The sequence below is a fragment of the Humulus lupulus genome, chromosome 2 (genome assembly GCF_963169125.1).
Source record: "Humulus lupulus chromosome 2, drHumLupu1.1, whole genome shotgun sequence".
Classification (NCBI taxonomy): Eukaryota; Viridiplantae; Streptophyta; class Magnoliopsida; order Rosales; family Cannabaceae; genus Humulus; species Humulus lupulus.
In genome coordinates, this window is record NC_084794.1 from 163,497,479 (window position 1) to 163,519,621 (window position 22,143).

A 22,143-nucleotide genomic window follows, 5' to 3' on the forward strand; every position below is an offset into this window, starting at 1 on the left:
TACTTAATCATTGAACGGTTAGAACCCGAGCAAGTTCTCTGATATGTTATTCCAAGATAGTAGCTGTGAATATTGGCAATTCAGTGAGAATGCCTAGAGATACTAGGGGTTGCCAAGTTTGAGTGAGGTTGAACACCCTAGGGACAACTGCTCACCAGCACCACTGATTAACATAGAAGTCTCTGTAAACCTGCGTAACATCGATCACACTCATGAATAGTAGCAATGCCCTAGGTAACTTGATGGTTACCCTTGTGAGGGATTTACTCTTGGATAAGTAGCGATGCCCTAGGTAACTTGATAGTTACCCTTGGTGGGGATATTTATTGGCTAGATCTTAGTGTTGAAACTCAGTTCTCTTCTACAGATTTGCAATTATGCTGGAGGGCATGATATGCCCGAATTGTTGGAAATTGTCGAGCGTTGGTCTCGAATTATATTGTGATATATTATATCTGCTTGCTCTGGGATTTTCTGAGTGCAGGGATTTATCTGTTTATATGAAATAGTTTGCCATTTGTTATCAGGCATAACCATAAGTTTGAGAGGACACTTTTGCGTTCTTGAAATTGATTGCGTAGGGTCCATGGATCTGGAACCCTAATTTTTGTGAGCTATTGTTATCTGTGGACAATAACCTGGTTAGTGGCCACCTGTCTTCTCTGCATGCTTTTGTTTTAAAGTTGAACTTACTAAGCGTTTTCGCTTAACTAGTTGTTTCCTGTTGTAGGTAAGAACAAGGGCAAGGCAGAGCAGTGAGCGCTGGAGTCTTCCTTGTGAATGTACATGTGGACCGACCTTTTGCAATGCTACTTTATTTTTTGAAATGTTTCTTTATTTTCATAAACTAGGCTCAGTTTACTCTTCATAAACTATGTTTGTATTATATATTATGTATGGTCATACGAATTTTAAACAATTTTTTTATACGGGATTTTGAGACATTTTGTTACATGAAAACGTTTATATTTCTGCATTATCGAGTCTTTACAATCTGGGTCATTACATTCAGTTTAGTCCCTTAGATATCTCGACCCTGACTACCGAATTGGCCGAACATGTATGCGTCGCTCCAAAGCTGTCCAACTCATGACTTTTTTACTTTCCCATTGTCCTTACCTGCACCATAGAGCATCCGTGGGCCATGGTCCAAGAAGAAAACCCCACAAGAAATAATAATAATAATCACGGTAAAAATAAACAACAATTAGCATGCTTCGCAGATTATACATACATTTATTCCAATCATGTAAATCATTAACACATTTCATAGCTTATAACATGCTCATTTCAAACACATACACAATTTACATGGCCGTGCCGAGCGGCCTTGCCAAGCGAGGTACGTCTCCCAGCACCAAGGTTACGGTCGATGCCAGGCGAGTGTGTAAAACACTCCCATTGTGGCCCAGCCATCACTAGCTACATTCTGCATGATTATAGCCGAATACGGACCAAGCAATTATTCACAGAAAATTCAACATAATTAAGCATAAAGAGGATCTGAGCCCTAACAAATGAAAATATAAAGTCATAACTACAGTCCAGCATAACTAAGAAAATGCCATACTCTATGTGCATATGCCAGTTTTCAAACCTCGAGTCTTGTGCTGAAGACGGAGCGACCTCGAGGGCGATCCATTTCCCGAGGCCCTCGGAAACCCTTGTCACAACGTTAGTTAAACGCTCATTAGGAATTTAATCCAATGACATTTTCCAAAAGTAAACCCTAGCTCTCGAGACCTCCAACTCTATTCAATAGGGTAATGCAATCATCCCCCTTCCCCCCAAGCGGATCCCAAAGTAAATCGTAGAAAATACTGGCCTAATTCACAAAATAAGAATAAAATGATTTCTGGGCACCTGGCGCTATCGCGCCAGCCCCTGGGCGAGGTCGCACCCTCGACAAGTTTGGGCTATTTTGGGCCCTAGAGCAGTCACACCTTAATCTAGTGTGGTCGCGCTATTGCACAATCCCTGAGTCCCTAGGATAGTAGCACAATCGCGCTAGGTCCCTTGAAACTTAAATTGAAACCAGATTGTGCCAAAAACCCCAATCAAACCACATTTAAGCACCAACTCCAACCTTAATTCAGTAGTACAACCCACAAGCAATATCAAGACACCCTCAATTTAAACTTGCCCCAATATCTGAGAATTCAACCTCAATTTCCTGAAAATTAATGGAAATTGAAGTTGCATAAAAAAGCATATATAACGTCCCAAAAATGCTAATAGGGTTTAGTATCTTGATTAGCGTGTCAGGAGGGCATAATTGGATATATGTGTTATTAATTGATTAAATGCATGATATGTGGCATGCATGATTTATACGATAACATGAATAAATTTATATGCATGTGTTTTTAGTATTAGATATGCATGTGGGTCCGTTTGGGTTTATAAGGGCATATTTGTTAAGGGCATACATGTGCTTATATGTGCTAAATGGTTGGGACCACATTATTATATTGATATATTTGCAGTATGTGGCTCGAGTCGATCCTAGTGAGCGAATTAGCGAAATAGTCACAATAGGGTTTAATACCCGGCTCGAGGTGAGCTTAGGGGTATTTTGGGAAGTTTAATGTATATCTGGGATTTATTGAGTAACGAGTAAGTAGTTGTTAATTAGTTGGGCATGACAGGATTAATTGTGAGTTGGTAGGATGACTCGAGGAATTAGCGGGAATTGGGGTTAATGATCGTTTTACCCTTAAGGGCAATTAAGGGGCTGGGTTATTACCAGGGGTATTTTTGTCTTTGGTAGGGGGATAGGCTTGAAAGACCTTAGGGAGTGATCAGAACATAACAGAAACTTCTCAAAAACTCCCTCTCTCTCCCTCTCTCTCTTGCATGTTCTCTCTCTCTCCCAATCTCGTGCTTTGAAGCTGAAGGAAATTTTTGAAGGAAAAGCCTGGGGATTTAGCAGGGAAGTCTGGGAAATTAAGCTAGGATTAGTCAAGCAATTTCCAATGATTGAGGATGTTAATAGATGTGAGAATTTTGTCTTGATTATTCTAACATTTAGATTGTTAGGATGAGTTTTGACTGGGTTTTTGAGTATTGATTGATTGCTGATTTGGAATGGTAATTGCAGTAGGATTTTGGGTGATTTTTATACCTAGGTTGTGTGGTTAAGAGTCTTAAACTCAATTCTGGGTTTGGTTCTAGGTTTCAAGGGGTTTTTTGTTGAGTTGAGTTGAGTTGGGAGAAAATGCAGAGAATCCCAGGGATTTCTGGGTTCACAGGGGCGCACCGCGACCCAATTCATGGGCATCGCGACCTGCGTGACCCAAAAGGCCATGGGGGGCTTGTTGACTTGTGGGCACGCCGCGTGGCATGCTTCCCCTTTGGCACACCCACATGGGGCCATTTTGTAAGTGAGCATGCCTTGGTGCCTGATCATTAGTCAAGTCTTGCACCAAGCAACCTCATGGGGTAAGGTAGTGGCAATTTTGTAATTATGCATATGTCTCCTAGACAAAAATCATATACGTTAATAGGAAGACCTCGTATCCCTTGAAGGCCCCTTAGGTGGTGGTGACCTGGTGACTTAGGGAAGCACAATGCCCACTAGCAGATAGGGGCAAAAGTTGTGTACTCCCTTGCCCTATCAAGGCTATACATTAATAAAACAATGTTTATCCATACTTGCCCATGTATGATTCCTTATTTTCTATGTGTTACTTGATTGTTGTTTTCATTGGGCCATCGCGTGCCACTTTCCTTGTAGTGTCCAAGAATATTTACTTAGCTAGCTAGATAATAGTAGTAGTAGTTGTAGCTAGTATTAGTTTTTAGAATGATAGTTTATGTGGATTTTTGTTTAAGCCAGGACTTAGTTGGACACTCATAGCAACAATTATGGATTTTATGAGTTTAACCTATAATTTAAGAATATTAATTATAATATAAGATTTGATTAATATTGCTGGTTCTAGAAATATTATTTACTATAACCTAAGGTTAAGATAGAATTATTAAGAGCATGACACTTTTCGTAATCATGTTTATTAAGGATTTAAGTATTTTTTATGAATAGTTTAATTAAAAGAAAGATCTACAAGCTCTAGAACCTTCCAGCTGTTGTTAGGATCACGTTTAGACTTCATCAAAGCTGTTTTATCAATTCAAAATATGCTAAAAAAGTGCAAGTACGTGTTTGATATATCAACGTATGCCGATATATCACAGCTATAGGTGTTGATATATCGCCTACGGAAGAAACAAAAAACACGTCGACTTCGCACGAATGATTGAGTGAAGGCTCGGGAAAATAGTGGAGGCGATTTATTGCCTATAGGGGGTGATATATCGGGCCCACCCTTGTATGTTTGAACTCCGTGGAATCCAAGCTTAAAACATCCCTTAACCTCTAGGACCTAACCGTTGAACAGTTTTGACTGAGTTCTGGGCATCTGCTGAACGAAAATTCAAATCTTTTTCATTTTATAATCATTTATTTATTCAAATTAAAAGGGGTTAGTTTCACTCCTTGAACTCTATAAATAGGACCTAGTACTCAGCCATTTTCTTCATTCTTCAAGAAATCTTCAAAGCCTCCAAGTTGCTAGTGTTACTATAGAGAGAAACACTTGGGTTTTTGGGTTAAAATCTTTATCATTCTGAGCTTTTCTAAACACTTGGGAAGTTAGATATAGTGAGATTTCGGCATTGAGGTTTAGATCAATTCATAAGATCATTCAAGGTACTCTTATCCCTAAGTTCAATTCTTTATGGTTCTTTAGTTTTCTTTTATTTCTGTTCAGATCCTAACTCTTGTTTACGATTCTTGGTTAGGTATTTAAGTTTCTTGAAACTTAAGGTTCTTTTTCTTTTTTGTAAGTTTCTACTTGGATGGTTTAGTTCTCTTTTCTTTAAAAACTCACCATTCTTACTGTTGGTTTTAGGAGTGCTCCAAATCTCGTTCTTTTCTCCATATCCCTGTTTTTGGTAAGGAAAATAAGATAGATTATATGTGCTTATATGTTTATGTTATGATATGTATATGTATAATTATGTTTTGTAGTCCTTGGGCATATGACATGCTTAGATAGCAAGCCCCAAGAATATGTTTTATAGTCACTTGGGCATATGACTTGATTAGATAAAAAGCCCCAAGAATTTTTATCATTTTCATTGTTTAGAGTTATGATTTACCCTACCTCGATTAGTAGACAGAGGACCTAGATGGGTTATCATATACTACCATGTGATCTAACCTACCTTGATTAGTAGACAGAGGACCTAGATGGTTTATCACATGCCATGTTAATGAGTTAATGGCCATTAATATTGTAGTCCTATATGTTCTATGTTTTTATAATCATATGTTTTATAGTATATGTTTATGTTATAATCTTATGTTTTATGATATATGTTGTTAGTAGATTTTCCTTACTAGGCATTAGGCTCATTCCTTTATTTTTTTAGCTTGATGCGGGGAAATGATTTATGGAAGGCGGAAAGATTCATGGCAGCTTGGCTTGTGTGTAGAGGATGAATGGATTGAATGGACTGCGTGACGATCAAAATCAAGGATGACGTTATTTTTAGTCTTTTAAGTTATGTTTTGATGTATTTCCGCAATTAGTATTTAAACAATTAAAGTTTATGTTTTATAAATGATGGGATCCCATACCATATCACATTTTATTTTATACTTTTACCTTATCTTGTATTGGTACAATATTTTGGGTTTTAAATAAAGTTATGTTCTTTATGATGTATGTTTCCCAAAAATAGTAGCTATGTCTAGTAGTTTTAATGGTCCAAGGTCTTAGAAATAGTTGGGTCATTACATGCCTTTTTGTATGCTTTTGTGTGGTGTGGGCGTTCTATGGACTGACTTGCTTTGTGCTTGGTCATACTTTGTTAATTTCCCATTATATGTTTGAGATGTGTTTGTGGCTAACCACTGAGTTTGTTTGCACGCAGGCATGAGTTGTAGGCTGACTTGCTAGCTTGGAGTGTCTGCAAGTGCCGCACGTTCCGTCTACTTGGAGTCCCCAAAGAGTCGGTCTGTGACAGTTGGTATCAGAGCCAAGTTAGAGAAAGCTTGGTGGAACCCACAAATGGTGAGCAATACTCAGAGGATCGAAGCGCTTGAGAAGCAAGTGGGGGAATTAGATGGCTTGGACGAGAGGATCATGGATCTATCCTCTACTACCGTAATTCTAGTTCATCCCACAAAAGCAATCGCATAGCCGCACTAGAGAAGGAAAATGATTTTCTGCTAGCCCAAATAATTGCGTTGGAGAAAAGAAACACTCCGACAAGTGCATCGGATACCCCTCGGTGGGAGGAGCGTACGACGGCAGTGGAGAGGATGTTGAAGGACCAACAAGACTCCATAAATGACATCATGGAGGACTGTAGGGAATCAGTTGACGCTCTCAGATATGAGATGAGTGAGCTATTTGTAACGGTCAACCTAACCATGTGAGTAGTTGGGAATGCGCCTGCAATGAGGCCAATAGGCATGGAGTATGGCCAAGTTAAAGTGCCTGAGTCGAGGCCCTATAACGGGGCTAGAGACTTGGAAAACTTTCTCATTGACATGGAGCACTACTTTAGAGTCATGCGAGCCGATTCCGAAGAAGGAAAGGTTGCCATGGCCACCATGTACTTGTCTGGGGATGTCAAGGTATGGTGGAGGACAAAGTTTGATGACATCGAGAATGGTAGATTCACCATCACGTCATGGGGAGATTTGAAGAGAGAATTGAAGACACACTTTCTGCTAGAAAATGTCGCCTACATGGCTTGATGCCAGTTGAGAGAGCTTAAACTAGTCGGGACTGTCGGAGAATATGTGAAGAAATTTTCGAGACTGATGCTCGATATTAAGGACATGTTTGATGTAGATAGGCTCTTCTATTTCCTCGAAGGATAAAAACTGTGGGCCAAACAAGAACTTCAGAGCCAGCGTGTGACTGACCTAGCCACCACTCATGCTACTACTGAACGCTTGACAAATTACACATGGGAGAGCAGCTTGCTGAAGAGGACTACCCCTCCAACCAGCTCAAGTAGCACTAGAGCAAGAAGTCTAGGAAGTCGTGGCAGAGTAAGAGTGGGGGAGAGAGGAGGACAGTAGAGTCTAGTTCTTCCAATGGGACAAATATTGTCGTAGGCAAAAAGCCACTAGCTTGCTGGCTCTGTAAAGGACCACATACATTGGCAGTTTGCCCTTATAGGGGCAAGTTGAATGCCCTCATTGGCCAAAAGGAACAATGCGAAGGAGAAGAGGAGGATGAAGAGTACGCGCACGTGGGTGCTATCTGCCTGTTGAATGCTCTCAAGAAGCATGGAAAAAAAAGGAAGAAGGCCCTGGGGAAGGGACTGATGTTCGTGGACGCCACCATAAATGAAAATCCAGCCAAGAGCGTGATGATTGATACTAGCGCTACACACAAGTTCATCTCAGAGCTCGAAGCCAAACGACTGGGACTAAACTTGAGAAAGTTGTGAGCCGCATGAAAGCGTAAAAGTTAAGATCGACACATGGGAGGGGAAGATCGACTTAGTGGTGGTTGATATGGACGACTTTTGGGAATGGACTTCCTAACCGAGAAAGGTGCCAACCCAATTCCTGTTGCTGGGAGTTTGCTCATAATGGGAGAGACTCCTTCAATGGTGCCGGCAAAGGTGATACCACCCCTGAGTGTGAAGCTTCTATTAGGTTTAGAGTTTAAGAAGGGTGTGAAGAAATGGGAGCCCACTTATGTAGAGGTACTTGCCGTGTTCTAAGAAAAAGTGGAATAGAGTGTTCCACTTGAAATTAAGAGGGTCTTTAAGAAGTATGGGGACGTGATGCCAGATAAAATCCCCAAAGCCTTGCCGCCAAGAAAGGGGATTGATTACTAGATAGAGCTGGTGTCAGGAGTGAAACCTCCAACAGAAGCGTCTTACAGAATGGAAACCCCCGAGCTAGAAGAGTTGAGAAAGCAACTAAAGGAGTTATTGCAGGTAGGCTTCATCAGACTGTCAAAGGTGCCATTTGGCGCACTTGTGCTCTTCCAGAAGAAACACGATTGGAGCTTGAGACAGTGCATTGATTATAGGGCTCTCAACAAGGTGGCAGTTCACAACACCTACCACATCCCTCTAATCACTTATTTGTTCGATAAGCTAAGTGGAGCCAAGGATTTCACAAAGTTGGACCTGAGATCCGGCTATTACTAGGTGAGGATCACAGATGGGGATGAACCAAAGACAACCTGCGTTACTCGATATGGAGCATTTGAGTTTTGAGTCATGTCATTTCGGTTGACGGATGCACCTACAACTTTTTACACACTGATGAACAAAGTATTCCACGAGTATCTAGACAAGTTTGTGGTGGTGTACTTGGATGATATTGTGGTTTATAGCGCCATGATTGAAGATCATCAAGAACACTTGGCTCAAGTGTTTCAGAAGTTGAGAGAGAACCTTCTATATGTGAAGTGTGAGAAATGCTCATTTGCACAGGAGAGCATCAAGTTCCTAGGCCATGTTATGGAACGTGGCCAAATTCGTATGGACCTAGAAAAGGTGAGAGCAATCCATGAGTGGAAAGCCCACATAAACGTGAAAGAACTACGTTCTTTCCTGGGCCTAGCCAACCACTATAGACGATATATGGACAGCTATTCAAGAAGAGCGAAACTCTTCACCGAGCTCTTGAAAAAGGGTGTGACTTGGGCATGGACTGATAAGTGCGCTGAAGAATTCAGGAGTTTGAAGGAAGCCATGATCAAGGATCCTGTTCTTGCCTTTCTAGATGTTAGCAAGCCCTTCGAAGTAGAGACGGATGCGTTATATTATTCTTTGGGAGGGTACAGGTACAAGAAGATCACTTGGTAGCATATGAAAGTCGCAAGCTATTCGATGCTGAGGGTCGATATACTGTCCAGGAGAAGGAACTCCTCGTGGTTATCCATTGCTTGCAAGTGTGGAGACATTACTTGCTAGGGTCAAAGTTTGGGGTGAAGACAGACAATGTAGCGGTTAGTCATTTCCTTACCCAGCCAAAACTGACCATTAAGCAGGCTCGATGGTAAAAGTTCGTGGTGGAATTTGACTTCCGTTTTGAACACAAGGCAGGACACTTGAACCAAGTAACTGATGCCTTGAGTCGCAAAGCATAATTGGCGACTCTAAAGATCTTGGCTAGTTTTTCGGCTAGCGTGGTGAACACTCCACTCAAGAAGCGCATCAAAGAAAACCTGGAGAAAGACCTGGTTGTCAGAACCATCCAGAAGCTCGTGAAAGAAGGCAAACTCGTGAATTTTGGTTGGAAAATGATCTTCTGTGGGCCAAAGGGGGCCGCTTGTATGTTCTGAAAGCTGGAGATTTGCAGAAGACATTACTAAGTTAGTGTCATGACACCTTGTGGGTGGGTCATCTAGGGTGGCAGAGGATGCATGCCCTTTATAAGTAGGGATACTGCTGGCCATAGATGTGAGATGATGTAGTGGAGTACACCAAGACCTGTCTCATTTGTCAGTAAGACAAGGTCGAGAGGAACAAGACACCTGGGTTGTTGGAGCTGTTGCGAGTCCCAAGCTGACCATGGGAGAGTGTGTCGCTTGACTTTATAACCAGCCTACTGGAGATAGGGGATTTAAGTGCGATCTTGGTGATCGTGGATAGATTCTCAAAGTAGGAAACATTCATCCCGGTGTCGAAGTACTGTTCAGCAGAAGAGACAGCACGATAATTCTTCAAGCATATTGGCAAATATTGGGAAGTGGCCCAGAACATTGTTAGTGATCGAGATGGGAGTTTAGCTATGACCTTTTGGTCCGAGCTATTCAACCACTTGGGGTCACAATTGAACATATCCTCGAGCTACCACCCGTAGATAGATGGGCAGACAGAAATATTAAATGGGATGTTGGAGGAGTACTTGAGCCACTTTGTCAATGCGAATTAGAAGAACTGGCCGCAACTACTCGATGTAGCTCAATTTTTCTTCAACTCTCAAAAAAGGCCTTCATCGAATAAGAGCCCTTTTGAAGTTGTTAATGGGTAGTATCTACTGTTGCCCCACATAGTGGATGAACACAGTCAAAACTCGTGAGCCTTTCACTTAGAAAACTACAAAGATTTCCTGAGCTTATTTAGAAAAAGCATAAAAAAGAATGTAGAAGTGGGCCAATCAGAAGCGTAGACCAATGAATGAAGTGTTAATCAAGTTGAGGCCCAAACGGTTGACATCTCAAAAGTTGGCCTAACCTCCTACAAAGTCCACCTATCAGCATGGATGAAGAGACACTCAGTCCTTCACGTCAGCAACATGAAGCTGTATCATGAAGATCCAGCAAATCCAAAGTGCAAACAGTCAAATAGAGGAGGAGTCATCATTCAGCTAAGGAGCAAGCATCAACCTAAAGAAATCTTGGCGGAGAGGATGGTTACCACTGATCATAAAAAGCACAAGGAATATATAGTAAGATGGAAATGGCTCGCAGATGACATGATAATTTGGGAGAGGGCAGAAGACTTGAAGAAGCGCACACAGAAGATTAAAGATCTACAAGCTACTTCATCGAGGACACCGAAGAATTGAGTGGGGGATAGTGTGGCATGTTTCCCCTTTGGCACACCTACATGGGGCCATTTTGTAAGTGAGCATGCCTTGGTGCTTGATCATTAGTCAAGTCTTGCACCAAGCAACCTCAAGGGGTAGGGTAGTGGCAATTTTGTAATTATGCATATGTCTCCCAGACAAAAATCATATATGTTACTGGGAACACCTTGTATCCCTAGACGGCTCCTTAGGGGGAGGTGACATTGTGACTTAGGGAAACACCATGGCCACCAGCAGATAGGGGCCAAAGTTGTGTACTCCCTTGCCCTATCAAGGCTATATATTAATAAAATGATGTTTATCCATTCTTGACCGTGTATTCTTCCTTATTGTCTATGTGTCACTTGATTGCTGTCTTCGTTGGGCCATCACGTGCCACTTTCCTTGTTGCATGCTTTTGTATGGTGTGGGCGTTCTATGGAATGACTTGCTTTTTGCTTGGTCATACTTCGTTAATTTCCCATTACATGTCTGGGAAGTGTTTGTGGCTAACCACTGAGTTTAGTTGCACGCAAGCGTGAGTTGTAGGCTGACTTGCTAGCATGGAATGTTCGCAAGTGTCGCACGTCACGTCTACTTGGAGTCCCCAAATAGTCGGCCCATGACACGCCACAGGCCTATGGGGAAAGTTGCGGCCCACCTCCCCCTGAGACAAGAGGCTGGCGCCTCTAACTTGGGGTGCCCCATGACCCATAGGGCCAGGTCGCGGCCAGCCTAGGCAGCCATAGCCAAGATTGGATTTTAGGCTTGGGGAGGCTCGGGGTCTTAAACCAAAGTGCTCGGGACGACTTATAATTCCCGGTTTAGTAGAATTCGAGGTCCAGGAGGCTAGTATTTGATTCCAAAGCATTTAATTGGATTAGATTTTGATAGTTAACCATTGTCGCTTGTGACTAGGGTTACCGTTAAAGCTCGCGATTGAGGATCGTGCTTGGGACCACTCCACATCCTCCGCACAGGACTCGAGGTAAGAAAACTGCACCCGAACTATGAATGATAGTGAGATCCCTTGTAAATGAACATATGTTTTATGTAACCTGTATATCTATTATGTGTGATGAGAAAGTACGACCTAAGGGAGCTGCAGCTAATGTTAGCGTACTGAACGCAGCTCGACCTAAGCAAGCCGGGATCAACTAAATAATCAGAGGGCTCGGCCTAAGGGTGCCGACACCTATTTAACTGTATAAAGATTGATATATATGTTTGGATTAAACTATTATTGATGCCTAGTTTAGCATTTGTTTTTTGTTGTTAATGGAACTAATTGATTTAAAGTTTACTATGTACATTCTATTGTTATCCATGCTTATTGAATTTGATTTTCTTGCTGAGCCTTGGCTCACGGGTGCTATGTTGTGCAGGTAGGAAAGCTGGACTAGCCATCAGTTGGAGAGCTTTGGGGGAAATGTGTACATTGGCAGCTACTCGACCGCCACGACCGAGGGATATATAGGGACTAGAGCCAAAAATTGTATTTTGTAATTTAGGCTGGCTACTGTTGTATTTATTTTGAGGGTTGTAACGGCCATGTAAACATTATTTTATGGATCCCATGTATCAAACTATTATTTTAATAAAAATCAACCATTTTATGATATAAATCTTTGACTTTAGAAACACGTTTAAGTTCAAACGACTTGATTAGCAAGTCTTGGACTACTCTAAACACAAAGTGTAACGGTCCTGGTTATTCAGGGCGTTACACCATAAGCTTTTTCCAATCCTTAATCTATCCATTTACACAACCCAAAATCATAAATTCTGAAAATTAACTAAAGCCCCAAATTTACATTAAGAACATCAAGAACAAACATAAAAGCTTAAGGAACTCTAGCTGAATTATAATCTTGATAGGTTCTAAGCCTTTCCATGAGCTCACTTCTCTTCTAGCAATCTTAAAAAATTCAAAAGCTTAGTCTAACTTTTGTGGTTTATGTTCATGGGTGAGTCTTGAAAAGTACGAATGAGGAAGAGGAGTTGTCCAGAACGTGAAAGGGAAGTGCATTAGCACCTAGTCACTTTTGTTTTTGTCTAATTTCATGTCTGAAAGACCATTTTCCCTTTCACATTTACTTAACCTCAAAACTAACCTCAAGGGCATTTTGGTCATTTGCTTCAAAATCTAATTACCCCACTAGTCTCCAAATTTATCAACTATTCCATCAAACATACTTATTCAACCAATTGATTTCATTTTACCAAAATTCTCAAAACATTGAAATTCCCAAAATACCCCTGGCTTGACCCGAGCCGCGTATTTATCCTCGTTGTGAATTTTCTGCGAAAACCGTTCGAATGGATCCACTCATGTCAAAAATTACATATATCTACATAATAATGAGGTCTAAAGAAAATAGCATTTAAAAATTACAAATATACCCCAACGGGTCAAAATTACGTAAAAAGCCCATTTTTAACAAAAGTGGGTCTTTTAACACATTTAATACACATAATTATGCATACTCAATTATATAATGATATAATCCACATAAATTCCACTCATGCCCTTCCGATATGCCAATTAAGGTACTAAACCTTATTAGGAGTTTTGGGATGCTTCAACTTGTAGGGAATAGTGCCCTTAAAGCAATTGTAGTTGACAAATGTTTTAAATGAAATAAATAATTGAATTTAATTATATGTATAGACTATGTCCAATATTATATGATAATATTAAGTGAATATCAGAAAATTCCAAAGTTTATCTATGGGGTCTTAATCTCATATTGGCATTGGAGGATCGAGATTAAGATAATAAACATAAATAGTTCGCAGTAAAATAAAGTTATGGAATCTTTAGATTAATTACTGCTAGTACGGTTTACTAGTATTATGAATACATGTGACCTAGATTTGGGTTACTAGTGTAGTAGGACACTTTAGTGGACGTACTTTGCATGCTGAGAATATGTAGAACTGGACCAGATGTGATTAGTTAATACTTGTTTAAATACTGTTTCATAGTATTAATCAGACACATCAAACGATGATCATATACACGATGATCTTAATCCTGAGGTTACTATGAACTCCTATATATGTCATCTGATCATTTGATTCGTGTGTTAAGGTTTGTCAGAATGATCATGCTAAGAACAATTGTTTTAGGGAATCAATGTTGTATATGGCTGGGGACGTAGTTTAACAGATATGGAATCTATACCTTCTTATAGATTGAATCATGGTTCTCTATTGGATTGACTTTTAGAACTGAAAAGGTTATAAGCACTAACGTGGCAAACTTGTTGTGACACAACCTTCACTAGTAAAGTCAATGGTACTCTAGGAACAAGATATTGCTATAAGGGTAAAACAACAATTTTATTCCCTTTTAATTATGTACAATTAATAGAGGATTATCGCTGTATGTAATGATTATATCAGTGGACACTTTAGTTATAATAAAGTACTCAGTAAATAAATGTCTATAATTATCAAGAGTTCAATCTTATATTTCTAGTGGAGTAATCATGAGATTAATAAATATGATTGTTGTAGCGACCCAAATTTACTAATAAGGCTTAGGGCCTTGATTAGCGTGCCTGGAGGGCAAGAAGTGGTTTATTATGTTAGTATATGAATTTGATGATTATGTGATTAGAAATGCATGTTTAGGTGAATTAAATATGCACGTGGGCCCCATTTGATTGTTAGGGGAGTATTTGTAATTTTAGACCGTTGAGGGCATAAATGTAATATTTATGTATATTGTGATTGCTACCATGTGTGAGTGGTGATATAATTGTTATGCACGATCCAAGATGGTCCTAGGGAGCAGTTTATTTGAAAAGTCACAACGGGGTCAAATACTTGGCTCGGGAGGAGCCTAGGGGTATTTTGGGTATATAATATGGGTTTTGGATTTATTAAGTATCGGGTAGTAATTTAGTAATGATTTGAGTATGATGGGATTAATGGGAATTTTTAGGTATATTCGAGGACTATGCGGGATTTGGATGAAATGACGGAATTACCCTTGAGGTTAGTATAAGAATTTCATTAGGGTAAAGGGGAAAATAGTAATTTGGCCATAGGAGAAGATAAACTCGGCTGAGGAGAAGTTATTCACGTTACTTACACTTAAGCATATATCTTAATATTTTGTAGGAAGTCTAGAGAGAACCAAAAAGATATGAAAGGGAGGAGAAGAGTTGATCTTCTTTAAGGTCAAGCAAAGAATTCAAGGCCGAAGTTGGGGAAACTAGAGTCAAGCATTGGCCAAGATTAATTTAGAAGTAAGGTTTCATCTCTGATTTTGAGTCTCCTTGCATGTTTTTGAGAGTTTGGGTTGAATGCTGAAAATTGGATTTGTGGCTTAATGATTGTGAGGATTCAACTTGGGAATCAAAGGATTTAAGCTTGGAGTTGAATTTCAAAGTATCTCAGGTCGAATTTCTACTTGAGGTAAGAGTTCCACGCATCTCTGAAGTTTATTTGCTGGTGTGGTATAAGTTTTCTGAAGGGTGGTTTAAGTTTTATAAAGTGTGGTTTAAGTTTTTGTAAAGTTTTAAACCACTAGGTGATTCTTGGGTTTGATTGTGTGCTTGGGCTTGCTTTTGTTATTTCTGAGTTGCTATACTATTTATTTGAGGTTTTAGGCCGAATTGGGACTTGGGTAAACTTTGGTAGTGATTTGGATGAGTTTTGGCTCGGGAAAAATGTTGGGAAAAGCCCAATTTTCTGGGCTCGCGTATGAGCGTCGCGGCCCTGTTATCCCATGCCACGATGCTAGGTTGAATCAGGATATGGGAACCATTCTGGTCATGAGCCGCAGAGCTGGGCCATTTTCAAGATATGGGGATTTTGTGTTTTTAAGGTTTTGCTCAGGGGGCTCGAGGGACGCTTTTGCTACCTTGTGTGGGGTAACGGGAGGTCCCGAGAGCACAGGATTGGTTCCAGGGTACAATTATGAATTGGTTAGTAACGAGAGTGTTACTTATGTGTTGTGACTAGGTTTTCAGCAAAGGTCGGGTTAGAGGATTGTGCTCGGGATTTCGGTCCTCAAGAAGATCAGGACATAGGTAAGAAAACTAATGTACTCGTAGAGCAGGGTGAGGCCCCATAGTTGTGTTGATGGGAACGGCCCTATATGATTGTGTGCAGGGCATAGCCCCATTGATTATGTTAATATATGTTTAAGTATTTGTTTAATTATGCTATGTGAATGAACGGCAAGAGCTAGGAACAGTGAAGGCCGAGAACGGCAAGGCCAAGTACGGGAAGGGGGCCGGGAGCAGCGCTTAACACGCGGAGTGAGAGTTGCCAGGATGATACCCTATAGGATACCTGGGATATCCTCACGGTGTAGACTGCGAAACCAGGGCATGGTAAAGCGCCTGGGACGATGTGGCCGTATGTGTTTAGCCTGTTGGCGGTTTGATTATGTGTTTAGTGAAAGATATGCATATGTTATCTGTTTGTGTGAGTTTTCTTGCTCAGCTTCGACTCACTGGTGCTCTATGGTGCAGGTAAGGGCAAGGGGAAAGTCAACGAACCATGAGTACGGAGTGCGTGAAACGGCGCGTACATGTTTGGCCTACCGCCAGGGGTATTTTTTGGAGACACTTCTACTAAACCTAATTTTGTCGTTTAGTCGACTTTAATTATATTTTTGAGCTGTAAATATTTCTAAACAGTATTTTGGGATCCCAAATGTAAAACGCTTTATAATTTTCAATGAATTGATATATTTTTAAATTATGACACTTTGTTTATGGATTAGCAACACTTTTGTCTTAAAACCTCAATTAGTGAGTTAATTGCACATTTTAAACTCACATAGTAACGGCTCTAGGGAAGTAGGACATTACAATTGTTTAATAAAAAAGTTGTGATTAATAATGTAATATTTATTGGAGCTTGATGTAGGTCCACAGGGTGGCTTTATCAACACCATATCAAGGTAAGAGTTGATACAAAGGTATAACTGTAATTTGGGAATTTGAGAAGAATTTTAGTCTTCGAGTCAAGTATGCAATTATATGATAATTGAGTTTGAATAATTAAATTAAAATTAATTATTAATTTCAAAAATATATTTATTAATTTAAATATGTAAATTTTTGAATTTCATATAAATAAATAAAATTTTGAAATTAATTATATTATTTGAGTGGGAGAAAATAAAATTGGTAAGTGAAAATTAGTTTATTTTTATTTATTGAATTTTAAAAGAGGATGATAATGATGATCATCAATTTGAATTTAGAATTTTGAGTTTTGAATTTAAATTTTAAAATATGGTTGTCATATTTTCCTTTAAAAGATTAACACCTTATTTTAGGGGAGATTAATTTTAATTAAAAATTAAATAAAAGAAAAATATAAAATCCTTGAAAAGGGAATAGTAGTCCAATGACTCTATCATGCGTGTACCACTTGTACTCATATTGTATCAGTATAGTTTTTATTTTTTTTATTTAATTATTTAATAATTTGAAAATAGTTTTTTTAAATATGGTAAGTTCGACACTTACCTAAAATATAATCATATCATCATTATTATGATATATTTATATTACTATTATTATTGAGAATAATAAGTGTTATCCCAAAAAAATACACGAATGATGTGGCTAATGAGAATGTGACATGTGACATCACGAATCAGGGAAAAACAACAAAGTATTGAGAAAAGACCGACGGGCAAAAAGGATAGGTCCAGGACCTATAGGAAAATCGACCAAGCTTGTACCCCAAGGGGTGGTCGGCCTGACCTGACCCCGGGGTGGTCGGCCTGACCCTATTTTCCATAGGGTGATCGGCCTACACCCCCAAGTACACTTCACTGAGAAGTAATTACTCTCGTTCAAACTGAGATCAACAGGCCTAGCACCCAAGCTTTGGTCGTTGAACTTAGCACCTAAGTTTGACATCCAAACAGAGACTTAATATCTCCCAGACGTTTCTATCATGCATTAACAAGGATGACGTGGCGAATGAGAATGTGGCACGTGACATCATGAATCAAGGAAAAACGAAAAAGTATTGAGAAAAGACCAACGGGCAAAAGGGATAGGTCCAGGCCCTATAAGAAAATCGACCAAGCTAGTACCACTAGGGGTAGTCGGCTTGACCCCTACCCCTAGGGGTGTTCGGCGTGACCCTATCCTCCATAGGGTGATCAGCCTACACCCGCAAGTATACTTCATTGAGAAGTAGTTATTCTCGTTCAAACTGAGATCAACAGGCCTAGCACCCAGAAGGTCACAGGTCCAGCACCCAAGCTTTGATCGTCGGGCCTAGCACCTAAGTCTGACATACCAATAGAGACTTAATATCTCCGAGACATTTTTATCGTGCATTATCAAGCATGATCCATTAAAGGAAACAGGAAGACCCATGATCTCACAATCATGGGAAGGTTGACACGTATCTCCACTACCTGATAATCGTGTACCAATCCACGATCCCAGTATCACTGGTCGTGTAACAGCTCCTGGGTACTATAAATACAGGACCCAGGACTTCATTAAAAGGGGCCTTTTTTTGAACTCTTTTTTGGACTGGAAAAACTCTTCTGAGAAGTGAATTCCTGAGTTCATACTTGTAATTGTCGAGTGACTCAATACTAAAAGCTAAGTGGATTAGGTTATTACTGTTCATCTGAACAGGGCTAAACCACTATAAAATTCTCGTGTGTTTATTTAAGATAATCGTACTCTGTCATTTATTTTGTTTATTTCGTTCAAAAGGTGTCATATATTGTACATACAACCGTTGGCCAATTTCATAGGTCAACATTTTGGTGCTTTCATTAAGACTACGAAATCGAGAAACACAATTTCATCATTTTTTACGATGCCTCCAAAACACAGTCACACCAAGAAGAATACTCCATGGATTCCACCACCCAGGATCCCATAGATCCCGTTAACGAACCACAAGTGGAGGTTGGAGATCAACCTGATGCAAAAGATCCACAGGACGTTCACCAGGAGGAGATGGCACAATTTCTGGCGATGCAGAAGGCCCTCACTGTAGAAATTGCCCTTCAAAGGGCGTCTATGGAACAAAAACAATGGGAGATCGATGCACAGGTCCAGAGGATGATATAGAGGGAGCAGGAGGCTGACCGGAGGCACCAGGACGCCGTTGTGGCCTTAGAGGTGGCTACTTAGTTAGCCCAAGCTAACACTGAAGCTGGTGCTCAGGCAGTGGGGGAGGCTCAGGCCAATGCAGTAGGAATGCGAGACCATAGTAACAGGGAGTCTCAGTGAGGAGTAGGTCCCCATGGACACTCTCAAAACCACTTTCCTTGAACGAAGAGGCACAGTCCGAGACAGCCTCCTCTATGACTAAGAAGAATAACACTCCATCTAGGAGTAGGAGTATTACCAACCTGAATGCCCCCTCCCAGGGAGATCGACGAAACAACGCCAAAGATGAGGGTCAAACATCTGAGAGGTGTGAAAGGAATGGAAATCGCCGCTCCAAATCTCAAAGTCATGTAGGAGGAGAGGAGAGGGGGCAGGGTCGCACTTACAGGGGCAAGGCGGACCTACCGTTCCTACACCATCAGTCTCGCAAGGGAAAAGAACCGATGAATAGTGCAAGTACTGTGTTCGATAGACTGGGGAAAGATGCGCGACCTCAGGATTTAAGGGAGGTCATCAATAGGAGGACCAATGCTTAGGAGGAGGTACCAGGGATATCCACCCCACCTGGAGCAACGATCCCACCAGCAGTGCACGCTCAAATAGAAGCACTCGTTATTGTTGTTCAGGGTCTAACAAAGAAACCTTCAGATATCGATTTGTCTCATAGAAGTGGGTGCCAATATCGAAGCTGCCCAACCACCACTGAAATACAAGACCCTGAAACTTCCTACATACACTAGGAAGGAGGACCCAGTATGACATATTGGGAAGTTTGAGGATCAGATGGAGTTACTAGGTGTGGAACATGATTATCGGTGCAGGGTATTCCCTACAACTCTCTCTGACTCAGCTCAGGAATGGTATTGGAAGTTCAAACCAGGATCCATCACTTCCTTGAAACAATTTCGGAAGGAATTCTACAAGGTCTTTAGTGCCGGGCTGATTCAACCAGTTTATGCCAATCAGTTAGCTAACATCAAGCAAGGGAAAGACGAATCCTTTAAAGACTACATTCGAAGATTCATGAGAGAGGAAAACTGAGCGGCCACGGTAGGAGATGAAGGAAAGTTCGTTGCCATCACGGCAGGAATAATTTATTGTAGTCCTTTGTGGGATAGTATACACAGGAACCCTATCAACACCTTGCAAGAGTTCCTAGACCGAGCCAACAAATACATGAAGCTAGATGATTCTATCCTGAAGGAAGAAAAAGGTATAAACCATCCGACCACTGTCAAGATAGATAAAAATGGCACAAACCCTTAGGGCGGCAGTGGGGGCAACGGTAAGAAGAGGAATACCTCAAGGGCCGAGCAGAGTGGAGAGAAGAAAGCTAAGTCAGCACCAGCCAACATACAAGCTAAGCATCAATCCTACTAGCCCAGGTTCACCAATTATACCATCCTGACAACATCAAGGGCTGATATTTACTTGGAAACATACCAGGAGGTACCTTATCGAAAGCCACAACCCTTGCGCTCAGAAGGAAAGAAGGACAAGAATAAGTTTTGTTGTTTCCAGAATGATTATGGGCACGACACAAATGAGTGCAAACAATTGAAGGATGAGATAGAGTTTCTTCTCTGTTCAGGAAAACTCTCAAGGTACCGAGGCAAGACCGAGACCCCAAGTAGGAATCCAGAATTTTGAAGGCAGAGGAGTCCACCACTTGAGCCGCCAGCTATAGACTTCACACTGGATACCATATGTGGGGGACCCCACATAGTAGGCAACAATATCAATGCTCGTGAACGGTATGAAAGTGAAACTCTCACTTTTACAAAAGATGACACCAGACACATGAGGTACCCCCGCAATGACCCTTTGGTCCTTACCATTACCAATGCCCGAGTGAAGAGATGATTGGTGGATACGGGAAGCTTTGTAGATATCATCTACAAATCATCCCTCGAGAAGATGAAGCTTACGGTTAAGGACCTGACACTGTGTTCCCAAGTAATATATGAGTTCACAGGAGAATGCCTAGCACCTGCAAGAACTATTAAACTACCGGTCACAGTGGGGGATGCCCCCAGGCACGGGACTGTGATGACAGAATTCCTGGTGGTAGATTGCTCATCAGCTTACAATGTGGTACTCGAGAGATCCCTCCTAATGACATTACGCACAACACTATCTATCTGGCATCTATCTTTGAAGTTCCCCACCAGCGCAGGGCAAGGATGCGTACAGGGTAACCAAAGGGAGGCACGAGAATGCTATAATGCGTCAGTAGCCAAGGCAAAGAAAGGACCATGCGTAAATAACATGATAGTAACCTGCTGCAAAGAGGGTGAAGGAACCGATGAAGTTGTCAACATGGAAGTTGACGTTGAGAGAAACACTCTACTAGAGTCGATAGCTCCTTTTAACAAAGATTTGTTATTATAGCATGTTTCCCAAAGCGAGGGAAACAACATCTATGACAGTCAGAATTCCGTAATCCGTAAGGGGAAAGACCGGGTAAGCTGTGCAATCCCACACCGCCTGGGGAAGGTTAAGTGTGATGATTCTAAGACTGTGTAGGTATGGGACTACACAGTTGAAGAAGGCTTAAATGGATTGATGGGTACTACCTATATCAACAAGATGCATCTTCTTTTCGGTAGCCCATCACTTAAGAACTCCAAAGTTAAGTGTGCTTGACCTGGGGTAATCTAAGGATGGGTGACCTCCTGGGAAGTTTTCTTAGGAAGGATGTGAGTGAGGACAAAGCATGTTGGAAAGACTCGTGTTGGTTTGTAGGGCCAAACGTCATTCAAGAAAGCATCCATAGTGACGTGGGGCATCACAAATGGTATCAGAGCCTTGACCCAGCCAGAAGTGTGGCCGACAGGGACGTCGGGCCCGTAAGGGGGGGGGGTGATTGTGACAGTCAGAATCCCGTGATCCGTAAGGGGAAAGACTGGGTAAGCTGTGAAATCCAACACCGCCTGGGGAAGGTCAAGTGTGATGATTCTAAGACTGTGTAGGTATGGGACTACACAGTTGAAGAGGGGTTAAATGGATTGATGGGTACTGGCTATATCAACAAGATGCATCATCTTTTCGATAGCCCATCACTTAAGAACTCCAAAGTTAAACGTACTTGACCTGGGGTAATCTAAGGATGGGTGACCTCCTGGGAAGTTTTCCTAGGAAGCATGTGAGTGAGGACAAAGCACGCTGGAAAGACTCGTGTTGGTTTGTAGGGCCAGTCGTCATTCAAGAAAGCAGCCATAGTGACGTGGGGTGTCACAACATCGATCCTTGCTTTGGGGATGACGTAATGGGGTAGGACTAGTCGAAGATCTTGCCAAAGTCCTACTAGATGAGGAGGACCCGACTAGAGTAATCAAAGTGGGGAAGGAGTTAAAGGTGGAAATTAAAGCACGATTGGTGGAATTTTTGAAGAAAAACTAGGACGTCTTTGCCTGGTCACATAAGGACATGGTTGGAATTTCTCCATCAGTAATAAGT

General features: G+C 41.1%; 1 long non-coding RNA gene across 1 annotated transcript in view; it reads right to left on the reverse strand.

Annotated features, from left to right (window-relative positions):
* Positions 1–1,116: 1,116 nt before the first annotated feature.
* The window catches only part of LOC133816389 (uncharacterized), a 47,612-nt gene continuing 26,585 nt past the window's right edge, over positions 1,117–22,143 (reverse strand). The window contains exon 3 of the long non-coding RNA XR_009885202.1: positions 1,117–1,429. This is a non-coding gene — a long non-coding RNA (uncharacterized LOC133816389). The remainder of the gene's footprint in view (positions 1,430–22,143) is intronic.